The sequence below is a fragment of the Tympanuchus pallidicinctus genome, unplaced genomic scaffold (assembly GCF_026119805.1).
Source record: "Tympanuchus pallidicinctus isolate F22 unplaced genomic scaffold, pur_lepc_1.0 scaffold1, whole genome shotgun sequence".
NCBI classification, from domain to species: domain Eukaryota; kingdom Metazoa; phylum Chordata; class Aves; order Galliformes; family Phasianidae; genus Tympanuchus; species Tympanuchus pallidicinctus.
The window spans coordinates 107,494,191-107,515,174 of NW_026294618.1; the positions used below are offsets into that span (position 1 = coordinate 107,494,191).

Below are 20,984 nucleotides of genomic sequence, written 5' to 3' on the forward strand. Positions count from 1 at the left end.
AAAGAAACTGCATGCAAAAGAATGTACTTCATTCTTTTGATGTAGCTCCCTCAAGTATTGCTAGAGCAAAATAGATGAGATTATTCATGATAACTTTTTAACGAGCCATGGGTCTAAGTGGGAGCACTCTGGGGATAGACTCGTTTTTGGAAGTGCTACCAAGCACAGGTGACTGTGGACCTGCCCTGGTCTGTGGGCTCCTTCTAGGCTCTTCTGGGTGTCCTGTCAGAGCTCTGACCCTGGGAGCAATGACATGCACTGATCTGGTACCTGTAAATCCAAGCCTGGCAGGGTTTGTGCCCACTGCTGCTGCGAGGCAAAGACGTGCTCTGCAATTGGCAGGTTCTCAAGGTGTATTGCATCTTTGTAAGGCAAGTTATCGCTGTCAGTTATTGACATTCACATTAGTAAAGCTGAGAGGGTTTTATACTAAACCTCCTACTTTCTCATCTTATTGAATTAGTGTTTTTTTTGAGTGCATATCTGCATGTTAACAGCATAATGTTTTTTTTCACGGCAGGAGAGTAATTTCCTAATTCATTTGCACTGCCGAACATTCTTCACTCTAGTTATAAAAGAAATACAATAGGTTTTAGGTTTTGTTTTTAAATGCCCTGTAAACCTCGAATTAGAAAAGTAAAGCTGTGAATTTACAGGGTTATCCCCTTCTGAATATCTCTGTAAACCCTGATCACAAAAGCTATAGCAAGTATTTTCTGTAGAATCAAAACTCAGCTGAAAAAGAGAGTACATAATTAAAAACAAATCCTGGTGTTGGTATAGAGTCTGGCTTTATGTATATAATATATGTGTATTAATGATTCTAAATTTATGTTTAAATAGCTTGCTTCTTTCACATTACAGTCTACCCTTGCAAGCAAACACTGTGTGTGATTTGTTTTGTATATTATATATATGGTGCAGCTTGAGCATCCCATCACAGTGAGTCAGGTGTAGGACCTCATGATGATGATCTCTGCACATCTGGAGTTTGGTTTTCTCCATGAATGTTTCGGGAGGATAAGGATCTCATAACTCTTAAAGTTATGGAACTCTTAAAGCTAGGAAAGGAGGTCAGTGGAATAAAAGAAGATTATGAGGAGTAGTCAGTATGGATTCACCAAGGGGAAATCATGCTTGACCAGTTGGTAACTTTCTAGCACATCAAAATTGTCTGGGTAGATGAGGAGATAGCAGTGATGTCATACACCTTTACTTCAGCAAAGTCTTCCACACCGTCTCCCATAATATCCTTGTAGGTCGGGTTAGAAAGCGTGGAATAGATGAGCAGACAGTGGGCTACATTGAGAACTGGCTGACTGGTAGAACTCAGAAGGTTGTGATCAGTGGCATAGAGTCTAGTCGGAGGAGAGGACTGTAGCTAGTGGTGATCACAGGAGTTGGTGCTGGGTCTAATCCTCTTCAACACCTTAATTAACAACCTGGATGCTGAGTTAGAGTCCACCCTCAGCAAGTTTGCTGATGATGCAAAGCGGGGAGGAGTGGCTGACACACCAGAAGGCTGCATTTCCATTTACTGAGACCTGAACAAATGAGAGAAATGGCCAGAAAGGAAGTTTATTAGGTTCCAAAAGGCCAAGTGTAGGTTTCTACACTCGGGGAGGAATAACTGCATGCATCAGTACAAGTTAGGGGCTGACCTGCTGGAAAAAAGCACTGCAGAGAAGGACTTGGGTGTCCTGGTAGACAACAGGTTGGCTATGAGCCAGCAGTGTGCCCTTGTGGCCAAGGAGGCCAATGGTATCTGGAGGTACATTACAAAGAGAGGCCAGCAGGACGAAGGAGGTTCTTCTTCCTTCTACTTTGCCCTGAGGAGGCCACATCTGGAGCAACTGTGTCCAGTTCTGGGCTCCCCAGTTCAAGAAAGAGAGAGAATTGCTGGAGAGATTCCGTTAGAGGGCTACAAAGATGTTTCAGTGCCTGGAGCATCTGCCACGTGAGGAAAGGCTGAGAGGCATGGGACTGTTCAGCCTGGAGAAGAGAAAACTGGGGGGGATCTTATCAATGCGTATCAGTACATAAAGGGTGAGTGTTAAGAGGATGGGGCTGGGCTCTTTTCAATTGTGCCCAGCAATAGAATGCGAGGGAGGAACAGGAACACATGTTGCCATCTGCACGTGGGGCAGAACTACTTTGTGAGCACTGGAACAGGCTGCCCAGAGAGGTTGTGGAGTCTCCTTCTATGGAGATATTCAAAACCTACCTGGATGCTTTCCTGTATAACTGCTAATGTAGGGAACATGCTTTTGGCAAGAGGTTGAACTTGGCAATCTCCAGACGTCCCTTCCAACTCCTACAATTCTGTGACTCTGTGAGAGCCCCTGCAGATGCAGAGTGAAAACCCCATTGATGGTGGTGGGAGTTTTTAACTGACTGCAATAGGCTTAGCATTTCACAGGGAGCATTTTTAGATGGTTTTTTGAACTAAGAATGTGAACTCCTTCATATTAACCCCAAACATTCACTGGGTTCCTTCTGTCCTTCCCAAATTTAGATTGACAAGCCTATAAACCAAAAGGAGAACTGCAGGGAAGTAAAACCGTGCATTTTGAATAAGAAAGCGACTTGAGATTTCTCCCTCTCTTGTGCTTTGCAGTTATTCTCAGTAACGGAAGCGACCGAGCTGGAGCTGTTCTGATCCACAGCACTTTGCATGAAGGGGGAAAGCAAAGGGGGAAAACAGTGCATGAAGAAAGTGCCTTGGGAAGGGCTGTGACAATTGGCTGAGGCTTCTCTGCCACGCAGCAGCCTTGTCTGTGCCGCTGGTCGTGAAGGGGAGCTGCTGGCTGTATGGATGGCACTAGTTCTCAGCTGGGGGAAAAGGAAGCAAATCCCCACTGGTCGCACCCCTAACGGATGGCACCCAGCATCTGATTTTGTGTTGCACTGCCTGTTTCTGGGGAAAAAAAAAAAAAAAAAAAGGAACAATAAAGAAGTGCAAGTGCATTAAGATCTAGAATTGCAGAACAGGGAAATGAAATCAGTTTGTCACAGTAGATTTTTTTATTGACATCTTTAGTTTGTTTTGATGTCTGTAATTAAATCGCTAATTATGTGTTTCTGTTGCAGTGGTCATGCTTTTATTACATAATTGCTGCAAGTTTTTCTCTCACCACTAACAATATTTACTTAACCTTAGTACATGCTAGTTACATACTTCACAGTGTAAAAACCTGGAAACGGAGTTATTGACTGTTACGATTAACTAAATCAGAGGGGTTTGGATCTGTCGCCATCAATTAAATGTGCTTTGTGGCAAAGGACCAAAAAGAATTAAAGGATGAAAGAGTTGCGGTCAGTAAACAAAAAAATATTCTTTCAACACCATTTGAAGGAAATGAAACAAAAGCCAATTGCAGGAGATAGGATTACTACTTTTTTTAAAAAGGGAGAGGGGAAAATGAAGTTTTGCCTCAGGTGATAAAATAATTTTTAAAAATCATTTGTGCCCTGATCCTTTTTGCTTGCTGCTGTGTTTTCTCAGGAATTGTTTGATTTGGTGAGCTGCAATTCAGTCACCTTCCCTTTTGTTTCCTTCTGGTTTTTTTGTTTTTTTTTTTTCTTTCCCTTTTGAGTTTAGGCATAATTTTTGTCAGTGTATTTCAATGTATTCATTAATTTTTATCATTTGTTTATTTTATGCAAACCATAAGAGACATTTTTTCCTCAGTGAAGATTGCCTCTTTATTTTATTTTGAAATATTTGTATATTTATTTCATTAAATGAGATAATGCTTTTTCTTATTAACATAATTTCCAGTACATTAAACATATTTCTCCACAGACAAAATAGAGGAATCAGATTAAATGACAGTTAAATCACTTGCAGCAATTTCAACTGTTAAAAGAAATAAGTGTCTCTGTTTTCTTTGTGATCATGAGATGTGCTGTAAAGGGAAATGAAATACTAAAGAAAGGAGGGAAAACATAAAGAAATAATGACTAACTTATTGCAGTAATACCACTGAGAGAAGAAAAACTCCCTACAAATAAAAGGAAAAATAATATAGTGGTTTTGAAAGTTACCAAAATTCATTTCTTATTGATGAGTTCAGCACAAGCCTAATACTAAGCGAACTGCAGGGGAAAAAAAGAGAACAAACCGAGAATCAAAACCAACCCAAACAACGCCATAAACTACCGGTGATGAAAGAAGAAATAAATACTTTGCATTTAGGGAACTATTACTCTAAATGCCTTTAATTTTTAAATAATGTGTATTTTGCCATCTTTAGGGAAGGGGTAGGGAGGAGAAGCAATTATTCCTTTGTAAACTAACTGTGTGCTTTGCCTGTGTGCTTGCTAGGCTGGGTAGGGCTTTCTAAAGGCCCTGTGCCCCTGCTGCAGGGTTGTGCTGTCCTAAGCAGGTGTGGGGCTGCTTAAAGGGGAAGCTCACCTTTTGTTAATTCTTATTTTGAGACATTCCAGAATTATAATGATGTATGTATTTGTTTTAATTATATTTTTATTATTACTTTAATTTCCAGAGTCTGAAACAGCTGCTTTGAAGAGATCTTTCACATGAATGACTAGACTGTGAATTGCTAAGGTAATGCTCACGTTATTGCTTTGCCTCCAGACAAGTTTCTTCTGTTTATGCATTTAGCTGTAAATCAGTTATTTTTTACCAGTTTTATATACCTGATCTTGTGGTTCCCCGTAATGACCAGTCCTGTATTTGTATATCTGAGTGTGTGTGCTCTGCAACTTGGAGTGCTTTATTCAGCAAACTCTGCGACCTTCAGCTCTAAGTCAGAGAAGGTGCTCTCAGGATGGGGCTGGAATAGGAACCAGAGGTGAATGAAAGGGGATGCGTTTTAATTCCATGCCATAATATCTCTGAGTTAACTGAAGGGGAAAAAAATAAAAAGAATTTAAAAGATTTTAAAGATACTCATTTTGCTCTTCATGAGTAAAGAGGGAAAGCAGTTTCACTGTAGTCCTTCCTGCCATGATGCAGTGCAGGATGCAGGAAATAGCAAAGTTGTAAGGCTTTCACTGCACTGTTTTCTGGTGCCAGAGGGCAGGCTCTGTCCTGCCTGCTGCAGCTGGGGAGGGTGCTGGCATGCCGTGCACGCGGCCTCTGCATTCTGTGGTTGGTGTCCTGTGTGTCCTCATTTGTCATGCCAAGGGGAGCTGCCTGGGAATGGAAGTGGTGATGGAATTCAGCAGTTGAGGATACTCAGCATCTGTCATTGACCTCTGCAGACAACAACCATAGCAGAGTCTGTTCCTACTAAGCAGGATTGCATCCCACGCTACTGCACAGGTGCAGCAGTTTGAGCCTTTTTCAAAAACAGCTCCAAAGTTTGTGGTGGGTGTGGGCTGAGGGTTCCCTCAAGTTCTGCCTTAGGATCTGTATATGTGAAAGAAAGCTCTGAAATATTGAAAGTACAGCTAAGTGAAAGTAAGTGCACAGAAATGTTCCTTGTGATGGTGCTTATACTTACAGCCTTCATTACCATATTTTCAGAGGGTATAATAATCATTAATGTGTTTATTGTGCCCTTGTGAGTTAGGGCAGTAATGTTATCCTTCTATTAAACACACAGGGAGCTGAAACACAGGCCAAGTGCTTTACTCCAGCTCTCGTGGGAAGGCTGCCAAAGACCTGTTCCTATTTACTGGATTCTCTTCCAGAATCTTGACTTGTTTCCTTATCTTTAGGTGTTTGTTCCAAGTGTCTAAGTCAGGAGACCATTTGTATTAGGCTTCCTCTAAGGCCAGAAAAGAATGGCAGAGATTTCCAGAGGAGAACTGTGATCTTTCTGCATTTACAGTCTTTCCCTGGGTGTTGGAGAGAGTCTGCAAAAAGGCCATACTCCTCTCAGCACAGTATGCTGTCAGACTTAAATCTCTCTGCTCTGGATGCCCACTGTGATGCTGTGGTGTTCAGTACCACCAAAAAACAGAACATGCACATCTCTGACAAAGAACCAAGCGCAGTTCCAATTCAGTTAGTTCCTGAAGATCGGTCACTGGGCTTCTGAAATGATCTGTGAGAGTAATTTTGAACAATGGGTACCTGACAGTTGTGGCAGAAACAAGGAAGTGAAAAAAGTCCCTCAATAGGGCGTGAGCAGTGTTCTCCCCTGGGTTTTGTTGGCATTGAGTCACACTCTACATGGCCATGAAGCTCTTCTCACTATGAGCAATTACCCTGTTTGGTCTCAGAGGTGTACTGGCAGCACAATCCAGATCCTGTGTTCTTATCTCAAGAACTTCTTTAACATAGTCTGCATCCTTGCAAATTAATTGGACATGTGTAACTTAATATATACAGATGGTCCCTCTGAAATAAAAAGAATGAATACATAACATGTAATTGTGCTAAAAGTGACGACGGGTTTTGAGACTTTGGGCTATAAAAGTGTGTGTGTAAAAGCTATCTTCAGAGAAACTATTTTTTAGATAAGACAGCAGTGAGAAAAACTAGTTTCAGAATCAAGCAAGTTTATACTTTGCCTATTCCGTTCTGAGGCTGTTTTTCTTCTTGTGACATAGCAAGAAACAAAATCACTCCTTGACCAAAAGTGCACGATGCTGAAGGTATCCTCAGAATAACATGATTTAGTTTTGGGAAAATATTAAAGCATGACTACATCAGATTCTTTTTGTGTTATATAACAGCACTTTTTCTATTCCATATTAAATATCATTTTCAGATTTCTCATCTTGCATGATATTGCCTATTTCATGCCTCTGTCAAACTGGCTGAAACAAGCTCTTTTCCCTGAACTCAAGATATTTGTGGATAAAGGATTATTACCTGTGGTGTATTTTAAAGGACAAATAAACTAGAGCATTGTTTAGGCAGACTTGCAGAGGCAGACAAGCTGTTCTGTTTCTTGTCCGATGCTGCAGCAAAGGTCTGTGTCAATATGAAGAGGGGGTTTAAGAGCACTGGCTTCACATTTTTCTGCTTAGATCAGTACCTTTAAGTTCTTAAGCACTCTACACGCTGGAATATTTTCTTGTTCCTTTTTCATTTGGTTTTTTGTGTGTGTGTGTGTGTATGTGACCTATTCTACTTGTTGTATGGCGATATTTTAAAATTAATGAGCATATTTATTTATTGATAGGGATACGGAAATTCAGATGTACTTGATGATGTTACTAAGCTCTGGTGGGAAAGCACGCGGTGGTGGTGTCATTCCACACAGCTTTGTGGCTATGATGTACCTCTCTTCTCTGGAGATGGCCTGCCGCTGTCACAGGAACACTTGAGGGCAGAAGGGTGGCTTGGGAATCGGGGCTTTTCTTGGCAGTATTTGAGGAGAATGAGTGACACTTCATTTTTTATTTTGGAGGCTGGTTTTTGCTTGACGCAATAAGAATGGCAAAGTAAATTGAGAGACAAAAACGAAGCTCGATTCCTCTGCTCTTTAGAAAAGATCTCAAACAACAGAATCTCTCCCCACTCTGTCCACTGTGGTATAATGTGTCTGACTTGATTATTTCTCTCCTGCTGAAATGCGATGCAGCTGGACAGTATCTTCACTGAAATACACGGGAGAATTATGGAAATGTGAACCAAAATTTGTGAAAAGCTGAATCTATATTCACCTTATTGATCTATCTATCTACATCTACAGATTTTGATTCCTGTAACTGAGATGCAATTACTTATCTCTGAAAGTTGATTCTGTGTTCATTCATGGTGCAGGGTTGGGACTGTGCCCTTCCCTAAGTGATGAGTAGAGCTGTTGATTTATCTCAGACTTCAGTCATATTGGGGACAAGATCTTTAACTCTTTCCTTCTTTCCTTTCTTTTCCCTGTAATTCTCAGCTCACTGCAATTTTTCTCTAGCTCCTGACAAAACATTCAGGAGGAATGTCCTACTTCCTCTGAAGGCAGTCAGCCACCTCCTTCCCCATGGCAGTTCATAGCTAGTTTTCTAAGGAGATGAGGCTCACCCCTTGGGCCTGCACATCTTCTCCCTTCAGTGAATCCAGCATTTGCAAACCTGTTTGTAAAGGAGTTTCAAAATAACTGTGTTTTGAGAACTGTAAAGCTGCTGTTGTGTAAGTACAGGACAGACATCTCTCAAGTACCTCGCTGAGGGAAGATGGACAGGACTCATTCACTGACCTCTCTCCCATGTCAACAGCTTGTTGATCAGTCAGCACATGCATACTCTTGGACAAACAACAGCCTTTGTTGCTGTCCTTTCTGTTATAAAGGTAATGGTTGGTGTGGGAGGACAAAATATGATTGTAAAAAATGGGCTTCAATAGTCATACTGCTTCGTGGAATAGATTATTGTTACTTCATATGGAAACTCAAGAGGAGACAGTGGCATGGATGGAAAATAGAAGTCTAATATTTCTCGTGATATTTCCAGCAAGTAAATGTGAATATAATAAAATACATATGTTTCTCGAAAAATATTATGTTAAATTTAGCTGCTTTCTGCTTAAAAAGGCAAGAGGAGAATGATAATAAATGCCATTTGAAAATAGAAGTGTCCTCAGTTTCCTGTTTCCAGTAGGCTTCGGATAATTCATTTGTTCTACTTGTAGTTTCCCTATTGATGCCTCATCCTTTCCAGAACTGTCTGTGGGCCATCCTTAGCCAGAGTTTCCGGCAGTTATTTTTGCACTATTGTTAAACAGTACCATACAGAATGTTGCTTTTTCAATTTATCATGTGGGATCAGTGCTTAGTTTTCTATTGTGGCATGCTTGGATGTTTGTCACTTTTATGCCTTAGCAGCTAGAAACACAAATGTTTCTCTCTTTGTTTTCTTCTTTTATATCATTTAGTTCACACTGTCTTTACACCAGCAATCCGTAGAAATGAGATCAAATTCTTGGAATATAATCAGTTTGCTTTAAAAAAGTTCGAAGGATACAATTCATGTGTATTAGTGAGTGCTCTGTCAATGGCTTTATTTTACTATTCAGATCTGTATGAGGGAAAGGGTGGAAAAAACCCAAATACCTATTTTTATTTAAACTTCTTAGCTTAGTCATTCAGTCTCAGCTAGCTCAGCATGCTCCTGCAGAGTGACTCGTATCTGCACTGAGAGCTATTTTGAAGCTAACAGAGCTCATGCACGGGCAAAAATCTGCATGCATGGATATCATTGCATGACAAAGACCATCTGTTTGCATTTTCTGTGCATGTAACCCCAAACCAGGCAGTACCAGTACCACATGTTATACAGCCACTACTTTACTGCAATTGATCTAAAATTGACAGAAGTTTTTTCATGACACTGACAGTACACTTATTATTTTGTTTACTTTCGAGTTTGTGGCAAAGACTTTTTTTATTATTATTATTTCTGTATGATATCAATTCTTGCATGACACTTACAAAGGAACTGTTAAATCAACTGCTGTGGAATTGCCAGGTCACAGCCTGAACCACTGGCTGAGCACCAGTTGAGAAGGTGAACCCAGGGAGCTCAGGTGCAAGCAGTGCACCTGAGTGACCAGAAGGGATGGATTGTGGACCCACCCCTCCTCACCCTCGTTTAAGGGTTAGCAGCTAATGAAGCAGTATTGCTGTGGGTAGAGATTGTGCTCATCTTGAGCCATCACTGGTTGTTGGAAGGGATGGGCCTGTTTTCCTTCTTTTTTACCTGCTATTGCGCTGTAAAGTTTGTATCCTATTGGCACTGTCATCAACTTCTTTTGCCACACAACGATCCATAGGAAATAGGCTACTGCCACCAAGAAGCTGTCAGTTCTGCCATTCAGTAGCTTGACTACTGCCATGCAATGTAATTTGAGGTAATTATGCTATTAGCATGACTTCTGTAAAACAAGGAGTTAGTTTTTAGCAAAACAGCCGACAACTTGTACAATGTTATTTCCATAACTCCTTTTCCTGATCTGTGTGGTTTCAATGTACTGCATGTTTTTTAGCTCTCTCAATATTCAATAACCTAATACTAATGTTTAAATTGCTCTGCAAGAGATACATCTTAGATGAATCCAGTGCACTGGGAGCTTCTGGATTTTTCCACTTGCTGAATTGTTGAACGCCACGTGACCCATGGTGCAAATCCTGCTGGAGACAAAATACTACTTTCCTTTAGTTTCTTTGGTTAGTTAAGTACTTTCAATAAAACCAACTGTGATTTGAGGTGAAGAATCCTTGCAGCAATTAGGATTCATTTACTACTGGAGCGTTATATTAATTACACATTTGTAACCACATGGATAGGCACAAAACCCATCGCACGTGTCTGTATTTAGAGATTCGTAGACAGAAGATTTAACGTAAACATAGAAATGTTAAACTACTCATCTGTAGCCTGCAAAGAAGATAACAAGAAGGATTCTGTTCTCTGTGTGATTTGTGAACAATGCTAAGTAAATATTCATCATTAGTATATAATAACTGTTGCTTTTGGCAGTTCACTTTTCATTTAATTTGATAATGTGTCCAGTAAATGAAGTGGTACAGGCTGCAGTGTTTTACCATCACAATTGCATATTTTCAATCATTGTTAAATGAAGGCAGCTCAAGGCAAAGCTTTAACCCCCACTAGTTCTGTATGTGATGTAAAAAGAGACGGTGCTATCAATCTTTATTGTCTGTCTCGGTTACTGTAATTGCATTCAATAGTCCACTGATTCTGTTGTTTGTGCTAATGTCAGGAGCAGTGAAGAGCCAGATGCTCAGACTAGATCATATGCATCCAGTGGCCACTTTGATAAGTTGGCAGCAAGTCTCTGGGTTCGATGATGAATTGTTAGCGCTATAGATTATGAGCAGCTGAATGCTGGGAGTGTATATAGAGAAACTTCTTACCTTGTTTTAAATCTGGCATTGTGATGCTAGCTAAAGGGCATGTCATGTATTATTCAAATGCGTCTTGTGCTGGAAATATGCCAATGAGTCACTGCATCCCCCGAACAGTAAAACAACAACAAGAAAAAAAAAAAAGTATAAAAAGCCTTGGAGTGATTTGAACATGACGTTAATAGTCCTAAAACACTAAAAAAAAGTATTTCAAAATAACCTCTAATAGTTATGATTACCCGATTCAACAAGAGAGCTTGTGAGTTATGGTATTCCATCCTTGAATCTACCTTAAAATGTGACTTTTTCTGACAGTTTTTTTTTTTTTTTCTCTTTAATTTGAACAAGTAGATGGAATGTTTTATGGAGAAACAAACATTAATGCTTTAGTGAAGTATGAGCAGTAATACACCTCTGTGAAAAAAGTGCAAATACGGGGACTATAGCATAAGTTATTTGCTTCCTACATGTTTCTTGCAGCTCTACTGTATGGCCCACACCAGTGTTCTTGGAGAATTAACTTTTAAGCTGTTTGATGAGTGTCATCCCTTGGACAGGTAGCTGCTGGAGGGCATCCAAAAAGTCTTGAGAGCCTCTTCTTCATCTAGTTTACATAACTCAGCCAGAAAATGACCTTAGGTTTTTGTCAGGATAATCTTGAATGGCATGATCCCAATTCTGTGTGTGTGTTTGGTTGGGTTGCTAGCTTGGTTACCAGTGTGCTCCATGATAGCTCATCACAGAATCATAGAATCACAAGGTTGGAAAAGACCTACAAGATCATCCAGTCCAACCATCTCCTTGTCACCAATAGTTCTCACTAAACCATGTCCCTTATCACAATGTCTAAACATTCCTTGAAGACCTCCAGGCTTGGTGACTCTACCACCTCCCTGGCCAACAGAAGTCACCTGTCTGCTTACTCTGGTAACCATTTTGGTTTCTCTATTACTATGTCCTTTCAAAGTTACTTTTACAACTGTATTTAAGGGATGTAATTTGTATTATTATTGCTTTTGGTAAGGATTTTCTTTGTTGTTGTTGTTGTTGTTGTTTTAAGTCATAATATATACATTTAGAAAAACCTAGCTTTAGAACTTTGCAATAGATTCCAACAGATATACAACTGAGTTTTAGAAGATATTTATATGAAATGTAAACCTGAAGTGTTATTGGTATGGGAGTAATTTATTTTTTTTTCTTAAGATTCTGAAGGTGGGTCTCTAATTTAGGGAGCTGCTCATATATTTACCCACAAATAAAAAGTGCCCTTAATTTATCAGAAACTGTGTTTGCATCATCTATCAGTTTCTTTGGGAACTGCGAGAACTTACTGTCTTGAAGTTCGTGGAGTTTTCTAATTTTATTTTTTTTGTCTTTCAGGCCGCAATATTCAGTCTATGAAAGGAATTCAGTAGCTTAAGTAATAGCCTGTGAGTTTCTCGATAAGTTTTTGGTTTCTTAGTAAGAGGTAATAACCACCTTGAGCACAGAAATGTCAGTGAATAAAATTCCAAACAGAACTTTTTCCTCGCAGTGGTGGAAAGCAGAATTAGTCACTCGCTCTGCAGTGCAAGAGGTGGGGACTTCCAAAGCCACTATTCACAGCTGCCAGAATAATAACAGAATCATGGAATGGCCTGGGTTGAAAAGGACCTCAGAGATAATGTAGTTTCAACTTCCCTGTCATGGGCAGGATTGCCAACCACCAGACCAGGCCGCCCAGAGCCACATCCAGCCTGGACTCAAATGCCTCGTTGATTCCTAGAAACGACATCTTGAACAAAAGCCTTCAACAAGTGTCTAATGAAAAATGTCATACACAGTAATGTCTGAAGGACAGAATAATTCCTAGGCACATATTGTATACCTGCTGGCTTGTTATCCTGTGCCTGGTGTCCCCTTCTAGTATAGTATTCACTGTCTTCTCCTCTTAGACTTCAGAAGAGTAATTCACGCTCAGCTTTAAGAGACTGACTGTGATCCTGTGCTTAGGAGATGTTTTTTTGGGAAACTTCTGGTCTGGAGACTTTCCTTGAACTGGAACTTGCGGCTGTGTCTCCTTGTAGGTAAGCCAGTCCTGTCTTCATCACTTCTCATGGCTACTGCAGGCAGCTTGTTTGGCTGTTGCACGTCTTATCATGGTGCCTCAGCCTTCCCTTGCAAAGTGGGGAATGTAGCTCAGGACATAGCCACATGCTAAATTGGTTTCAGTAGCCAAGTCTGCTGAAGTCTTTCTTCAGTTCTCTTCTGTCTGTCATCTGGCTGTAACTTGGTTATTGTGCCTGCTGACTTTTTGGGATGCTACATCCAACCACATGCCCGCTGGTGTTTCCCAGGCTTGCTGGGTATCACATTAGCTTGGGTCAGAAAGCTGATTTCAGCTACAGCCCAAGTCTAGCTGGGGCAGTGTGCAGGAGCTGGCTTCCTGTCCTGCCTACACAACAGGATAAAGAGGGAAATAAAGATTTTCTGTCCTCCCACCTGTCTGGGAAAGCTGCCCTTGGGTGAGAGAAACAAAGCACTGCAGACCACGTGTACGCTGTACATGAATGGGCGTGCAGGTATTTTCTCATATGTTCTTTCTATTTTATGAAATGGAACTGTGTAGTGTTTGGAAGTGTAGGGTGAACGTGCTGCTGCTTAACGCTGCTGTTTTTGCAATCTGATATGCATATAGAGTTGTTATTTAAGGGAGTTCAGGAAACGAAAATGAGTTTGTTACACTCATGATATCTACAGTTGCTTTTATTTTTTCCTTTGCATTTAGTTCAAATTAATCAATTAAAGTGCACAGATGTTCAATTAAAGCTTAAAAAAAATCCATGGCTACAGCTGTTTTGAAGCCACATTGTTGAAATTTAACATATCTAATAATGCTTCTCTCTCTGAAATTCAATTAATGACTCTCTGCTAAATTATTTTGCATTGATAAATTAAAAGAAATGAGAAGTAAATTATAAGGAGATGTAGGCTGTCTGCTCCATTCATTAGTTAGAATAACAGAGTAGCCCGTAAGATATCAAAATAGAGGATCTGCTTTTCATTTTCTTATGTTGATGTGCGGAAAAACTGCTTCCTAGCCAAAATATATTGGTTTAGCTGGAAATTATTGATATTTCTCCTGCAATTCAAGGACATGAAATAGCTACCACAGAAAAGTTATGCGCTAATACAAACCATACTGAAAACTTGAATACCTCCAATGCTGTACAAGGAATGATAGAGGTAACATGTCACAGTAGCTGTTAATAGCATCAGGGATTTTAATCATGATGGTTATGTTCTAATATTATTTGTAAAGTAACAGAGCTTAAGATAAGCTGGAGGAGAGGCAATGATGACAGCTCCAGCAGACCAAGGTTTTCCTGTGGTGGTGGCTGTGCTTCTCAGGAAGCTCAAATGCACAACAGACAGGATAAGTTAGCACAAAAGGATATTTTCTGCTGCGTTTGAAGAAAGCATTTGTTTTGTGGGACACTCACCAGTTTCTACGCAGACTTTACCACACCACATTAATTTATGTAGTGCAAAAAGAAAAGTACAGTGAAGGTGGAACTAGTGAAGGTGGGGCCTCTTTGCGCCTCCATCTGTTGGGGTTAACCAACCCGTGTCTCCTTGGGCTCCAGACATACAGAGAATTTCTTAATGCACACAGTGTGAGCCTACATTCTTCAATTTAAGATTAAATATTCGATTTAATACATGTAACTACGGTCAAGCACTGAGATATATACAGCAAGGCCGTGTTATTTATATTTTCTTGGAGCTGTTGCATATTTGGGTTGGATGCTTTAAAGGCTGTTTTTGTTTGGAGGCAAACATGGGGGATCTGAGAATGTGCAGAGGTAGTCAGCATATGCTCAGTGCTCTCCACCCCATGCCCACTACTGTTTTTCTACCTGTGGCCTGGCAACCCCTAGCCCTGTACTGCTGGTGCTCAGGATGCAGAGGAGAGGTCGTCAGCTCCATTCTAGAAGCATTATTGGATTTGGCAGATGGAATCTTATGGCTCTCACCAGATCTTACAAAATGCCGTGCATGGCCCTAAGGGAATGCCTTGCAGCTTGAAAACAGGACTTCGTATACAAATACACAGTAACACCTCAGTATGAATAACTGACAATAACAAGCCAAACTGCAAACAAAATAGAAACTGCAGCAGGTTACTTTGGGGCCATTGTTTTTATTCTTGCCATTCAATTGAGCCTAGTAATTTTTAAAGACAAATTAACTGGAGGAATACCCTTAAAAAAGATTATGTAGGTTTTACACCACTTTGCCATTGTTTTCCACTTGTGGCTGGGATAAGCATCCGGTACTTGTGCATGTGAGTGGCTCCCTTTTGTTTTCAGTTGTCAGATGATGTTAGAAGTGGTGGTCAGACCTAAAGAGATGCGGCTTCACCGAGCATTTTTGAAGTGATTTTCTCTGTGGATGATCTGGTGCAGGTCAGTTCAGTCAAGAAGGTATCTGCAGTAGCCTGAAGTTTGGAAAGCTCCCCCAGCACAGCAGGTAAAACATAGGAAGTGATTTTTGTCAGGGTTCAAAAATGAAACCGTGTGTGCAAAAAAAATGGTTTGTATGTTTTTGCAGCTGCAAATAATTGGGAGTAAATGTAATGGCTAGACCTGTTGCTTCATATGTGTTTGCAGATGATTACATTCTCATCTTGCTGCTTTAAATTGATAATTCAGCTCTTGAGTGAAGTGGTTCTTTGCTTATAGCCAGGATCTGTATGTTGCTCTGCACTGATCTCTCAGTTGGGACGTGGAAAATACTGTGAGCATGAATTGTTTTCACAAAGCTGCAGCCATCTATTTAGGTTATGTATGAGAAACAATGCGATATTTTTCTGCTTCTTGAAATCACAGGCCAATAAAAAATATTTATCCAATGGCTTGTTTTGAGAGTTGTGGGAGAACTGGGCTTAGAAATATTCTGATGCTCTTCTACAACATCATGATTCTCAGAATTACTGTGCTGCCTCTGAAAACACTGGTTGTAAAGGAGAAAATTCTTTGGAGTAGACTCGAAAGTGAATAGTTTCAAGTTAAGAAACCAAACCAGTTTTCTTGAAAACGTAAAGAAAGCCCTTTGTCTTAGAAATAGATGAGTATATGTGATAAAAATTTGGAGTGAAGCTGAGGAAAACTTCTGAAACATTTTATAAGTATTAAATTTGAATTTCTTCCTGAAAAAAAAAAAAAAAAAATGTTTTGGCAGAAAATTTCCCTTGGTTTTGCAGTTTCACTATGATTGAATGTGGGGCAGGGGTCTGGGGTTGTTCTGGAGTCAACAACAGCTTGAGATTGGCATTGGTAGCTCTAAGCTCATAGAATCAGAGAACCAGTTGTGTTGGAAGGGACCCTTAAAGGTCATTCACTCTAACTCCTCTGCAATGAACAGGAACACATATAGCTTGATTATGTTGCTCAGAGCCTGGTTCAGCCTGACCTTGTTTGTCTCCAGGGATGGAGCATCCACTGCCTCTCTTGGCAGCTTGTTCCAGTGCCTCATCACCCTTATCATCATCTCCCCTCCTTTAGTTTGAAACCATTTTCCCTTGTCCTGTCACAACAGACCCTGCTAAAGGGTCTGTCCCCTTTCTTCTTATAGCCCTCCTTCAGATACTGACAGGCTGCTATCAGGTCACTTTAGAGCTTAGAGTCTTCTCTTCACCAGGCTGCACAGCTCTCTTTGTCTGTTCTCACAGGAGAGGTGTTCCATCCCCGGGCTCACTTTTGTGGCTCTCCTTTGGACGCTCTCCAACAGGTCCACATCTCTCCTGTACTGAGCACTCCACATCTGGACACAGTGCTCCAAGTGAGGTCTCAAAGCACAGAGCAAAGGGGCAGGGTCTCCTCCCTTGCCCTGCTGACCATGCTGGTTTTGATGCAGCCCAGGATACGGTTGACTCTCTGGGCTGTCAGGGCACAGTGCTGCCTCATGTCCAGCTTGACATATCTAATGAAATGATAGTATTAAATATATGTATATATATATATATATATATATATATATATGTTTACTATTTTTCTCCCCTTTTTTTTCTGTTTTAGTGAGTTATAACTGGGGGGGAAAGGGAGGGAGGGAGGGAAGGGAGATGGATTTAAGTGCTGCCATGGGAGCTCAGCCCTCCAATTTCTCACTTGTGTTGTAATTTCCTCTTGTGTTAAGTTGAATTTTGTTGGTGGATGTTACACTCTTCTCCTTAGATGAATAACTTCACCTTTGGAAGTAGATAACTGTGCAAAATGGAAGTCATTATAGACTTGGAACTTCCCCCTTTTATTTGTCATATGGGTTATATTAGTACTGATCTGAGTAGAGTTAAGGAAAAAAAAAATCCTGCTAATGCATCTTGTGCATTTTTCGGCGTTTCCACAGTTGTTTGGGTTTATGCATCTGAACTATGGAGTGTAAAGTTCCTTGGCTTTAGAGAATTTCTGTGTTATATTTTAAGATATCTGCATGCTGAGAAGCTGGTCACACTACTCCAGTAATGTACTCTTCCAATAGGTGCTTTGGGAGAAAGCTCAGCCTTTTTTTACACCTGGTGTAAATTCTTAATTCCGGTTGCCACAGAATTTGAAAGGAGTATCATTATGTCCCTGTATGCCTTGTCAGCAGAACATTTAGCAGAGGGATTCAGGATGTGCACAGTATCTGTGAAAAGGTTTAAGAGCAGCAGCAGCAGCTCCTTTCGTGAGCATTTGTGGGGTGAAGTCTAACATCATTGCTGCGTATCTGCACAGATGCTAAATGGCTGTCATCAAAAAACCAGGAATGTTCAGGTGTAGAAAATTATTCAAATTATGTAAATATTCAGATGTTTTATATAAAAATAAGAAGATGCCACCTTGTGGTAAGAAAGATGTTTTAATGCAGCCAGAAAACCTTTGGGTGAACAGGGTGCACCTCTGAAAGCCGGCAATGATTTAAAATTTTATTTTGCTAAGAATGTGTTTCATCAACAAAATGACATTTTAGTTAGAGAATGACATGGCCTAACTTCCCCTTCCTATGCCTTACCCTCCCTTTTAGTGCACTCTTGTGCTCAGGGCATTGAGGCAGCAGCTGTGTGTTTGTGCTCTTGTGTGCGTGCAGAGCTCCTTGCCACCATCCCCGTGCTGGGCATGTGGCTCAGAGAGCCCAGCTCAGTGTTTCGGGACTTTACCTGACCTGTAGTCAAGGCCGGCTGATGGAAACGTTTCCTTTTCAAAAGCTTGATTCCACCTCTCGATTTATTAGGCTGGCATGTCTAACACCTGTTGCGTTTCTGTTAGCAATTAGATGATAAAAAGCTCGCTTGCCGTTGTACCTATTCCAGCTAAATGTGCGATCGCGTGGTGAATTGTGCATCCTAACATTCTCTTTCCCATTAGGATGCTGTTCTTCAATTGTTTGCTAAAAATTAAACAGGATATGTGGTGGTTTCTGTGTTTATTTATTTATTTATTTATTTTTAAAGAAAAAAAATGCATTCTGTTCTTCTGTGTTCTATTTTCAGTGATTTAAACGCTGCACTGTCTCAGTGCAAGCTCCTCTAAGCACTGTCATGCACGTGGTAACAAACTGCTCTTGTCGCATTGTTTGGGTTTCTGTTTCACACAAGGACAGTCAGAAAAAAATCTCTCAAAAAAAAGTAAGGGAAGATTCTTAAATCCTAAACTTTACATGCACACGGTTCCGAGCTGCAACAGATGTCTGCCCTGTACAGGAACTTCTATGCACGTTGATGCTACATTCATGTAATGATAATAATAAAGGGTTACCATTTTTTCCCCAGTTTGGAGAAGTATTGTGCTTGTAATTAAAACATACTTTCTCTTAACATAATTTATTTTCTCACATAATGTATTTTGACAGAATATTATAAATGTATATCTCTAAGCTTCATGACCCCATTATGAGGACAATTTTCTATAGTAATTCGTTTGTGTTCTGTTTCTTCTTGCTTCCTGATTACACAATCAGTATTGAATTGTGCATCCAACATCCTGATTAAAATGAGACAAAAGCCTTGTGTGCAGCCTAGCTCGCTTAAAATCTCTTCCTGTCCCCATAAAGACAATGGCAAAATTCTTATTTCTTGAGAATTTGATGGCAGTAAAATCCATTGCGAGTGGGAGAGTTACAGGTGGAGCTCTGGTTGGATTGTGTCAGCCACAAAGCTGGTTTGGAGAAGCACTGCAGGGAAACAGGAGAGCTGTTAAATCTGGGAGAATGGCTCTCACTTTTTAGGATTGGAATTAAATAGAGAAGTTCTGGTCAGTGACAGGGTTAAAGAATCCGATTTTTGTCTTTGTGTTTCTGTTTTCTTTGTTTCTCTCTTTTTTTTTTTTTTTGTATTTGTCTGTTGTTTGACTACTAATTAGAAAAGGAAAAAAAAACAATTCATTACTTTGAGAATATGAATGAAATGAGTGCTGAGTATATAAACATGCACTTTTGTGATGCTGAGTGGGACTTGGTAATATCCAACTAAATAAACTAAATCTTATGTTTTGTACTCAAAGATGATCTGAAAACTCAAGCAATCTCATCACAGCTTTGCCTGGATCTTGGATCCAGGATCAAGGAGCATGGGCTGCTCAGAAACAGCAACAGTAGATTTGTCAAATGTGTTAGAAAATGGTGTGCCACAAATATGAGCCGTGGGCCAAAGTCAGTAAAATGCTGGTTAATAGAAATTAATATCTTAAAAAATTCCTTAGAGCAGAAGTTTGGCTTCATGCTCCCTGCTAAGTTTTAGGAGCTATGAGTTCCTAATTTTAATACTGTGGCTTTTTTTTTTGCTGGTTTTTCCTTTTTCCTTCGTAGCTCACACATTTTTATTATCCCCAATCAGTGGAAATAATTCCAGTGGAAATAATCCTAGTTACTGCAGTGGATTACTTGGGACATTGAAATGCCACGTGGTGACTGCTGGAACTGGTTGGAAATGGGAAATATCTTGTGCAACATTTCTGACCAGTTCTAATTATTGCCATTAATTTATCATTGAAATTTTTTAAACAGAATTCCTCTGGAAGGTATGACCTACTCTTTGAAAGTGGTGGAAAATACTTATTTTTAATCACCTTCATCTCAAGAGCTGTAATTGAGGTTATGAAGTTGTAGTGGATTAACAGGTTAGTGATTTTTTTTTTTTTTTCCATATAGAGAAAAAATTCAGTGAGTTTCTCATAGAAACTTTACTAAGTGCTCAACCTTTGAACACAAATGCAAAATCAAACGTTTTAAGTTAGGGACGTAAGCCTCACATTAGAAATTAATCATGAGATGTTTTGGTGATAAAATCTCTCTCGTTTGAAAATGTAATTTATTAACCAGCTCAATATCTATTTCAGGGCATTATTCAAGCTCCAATAAAGATTTTCATAATATTTTAATAATGCGCCACTACTAAATCTCGTGTGAAAGGAAAGCGTGGTATTCTCTCGCCTTGCAAATCTCCTTTATTCTGTCCCCTCTGGTTGCAAAAGCAGAAAACCAAAGGACATGACCTCACCACGGCCACCTCTGCCAGTGAGGACAGGTGGGATGTGGATGGCCTGTGGCTTCCAAGACCCCAGGGTGCTCCCTGCTGGGTGCAGTGTGGCTCTGTGAGCTGCCGGGACCCCATCTCTTGCTCCTCCATCCTTTTCCTGCCTCCAGCCCTCCCTGTCCTGATTGGAGCTGCTGCTGGCTCGCGCTCACACATATGGCGGTGGAAACGAATACACATCGTGTGTTTGATCAAAATGGACTGAAACAGATGGAAGTCTTGGGATCGCACTGTGTTTTCTCTTTTTGTGCTTGATGAAGGGATAGTCAGTAAAATGCTAGCAAAGTATTACTTCTGGGGGAGAAGACTTGCCATTCCTCTTGCATTTTCATTGTTTTCTTTAAGTAGTAAAAAGAATTCAATACAGCTCTTAACATGCTGATTCTGGGAAGCCTCGTACAAAGCAAGTCTGGTACGGCGCTGGAACGGTGCTATTTTGCCTGAGCTGCAATTATTTTCATTTATGAAATTCCAAATTCTAAATTCTGTTTTAAATATTGAATATTTCTGGTGAAATGACAGCTTGTGCTAGCTTTAGGATATGCCTGCTTGGTAACTATTCATGAGGAGAACAGCTGAAAACAAACTAGTTATACACCTTGGCAAGTCACTGTGATTTTAATTCTGTGAAATTTCCCTATGGCCATGTG

At 40.2% G+C, this 20,984-nt stretch overlaps 3 long non-coding RNA genes across 17 annotated transcripts in view; 2 read left to right on the forward strand and 1 right to left on the reverse strand.

The window, feature by feature from the left end:
- Nucleotides 1-20,984, forward strand: part of LOC128078361 (uncharacterized) — a 456,397-nt gene that overhangs the window by 114,023 nt on the left and 321,390 nt on the right. For all 15 annotated transcript variants that reach the window (XR_008205608.1, XR_008205603.1, XR_008205623.1 and 12 more), the window contains exon 2: nt 4,509-4,570. This is a non-coding gene — a long non-coding RNA (uncharacterized LOC128078361). The remainder of the gene's footprint in view (nt 1-4,508; nt 4,571-20,984) is intronic.
- LOC128078388 (uncharacterized) overlaps nt 1-20,984 on the reverse strand; it is a 31,459-nt gene that overhangs the window by 3,936 nt on the left and 6,539 nt on the right. The window lies entirely within an intron of this gene.
- Nucleotides 15,073-20,984, forward strand: part of LOC128078382 (uncharacterized) — a 31,578-nt gene continuing 25,666 nt past the window's right edge. The window contains exons 1-2 of the long non-coding RNA XR_008205624.1: nt 15,073-15,296; nt 19,806-19,918. This is a non-coding gene — a long non-coding RNA (uncharacterized LOC128078382). The remainder of the gene's footprint in view (nt 15,297-19,805; nt 19,919-20,984) is intronic.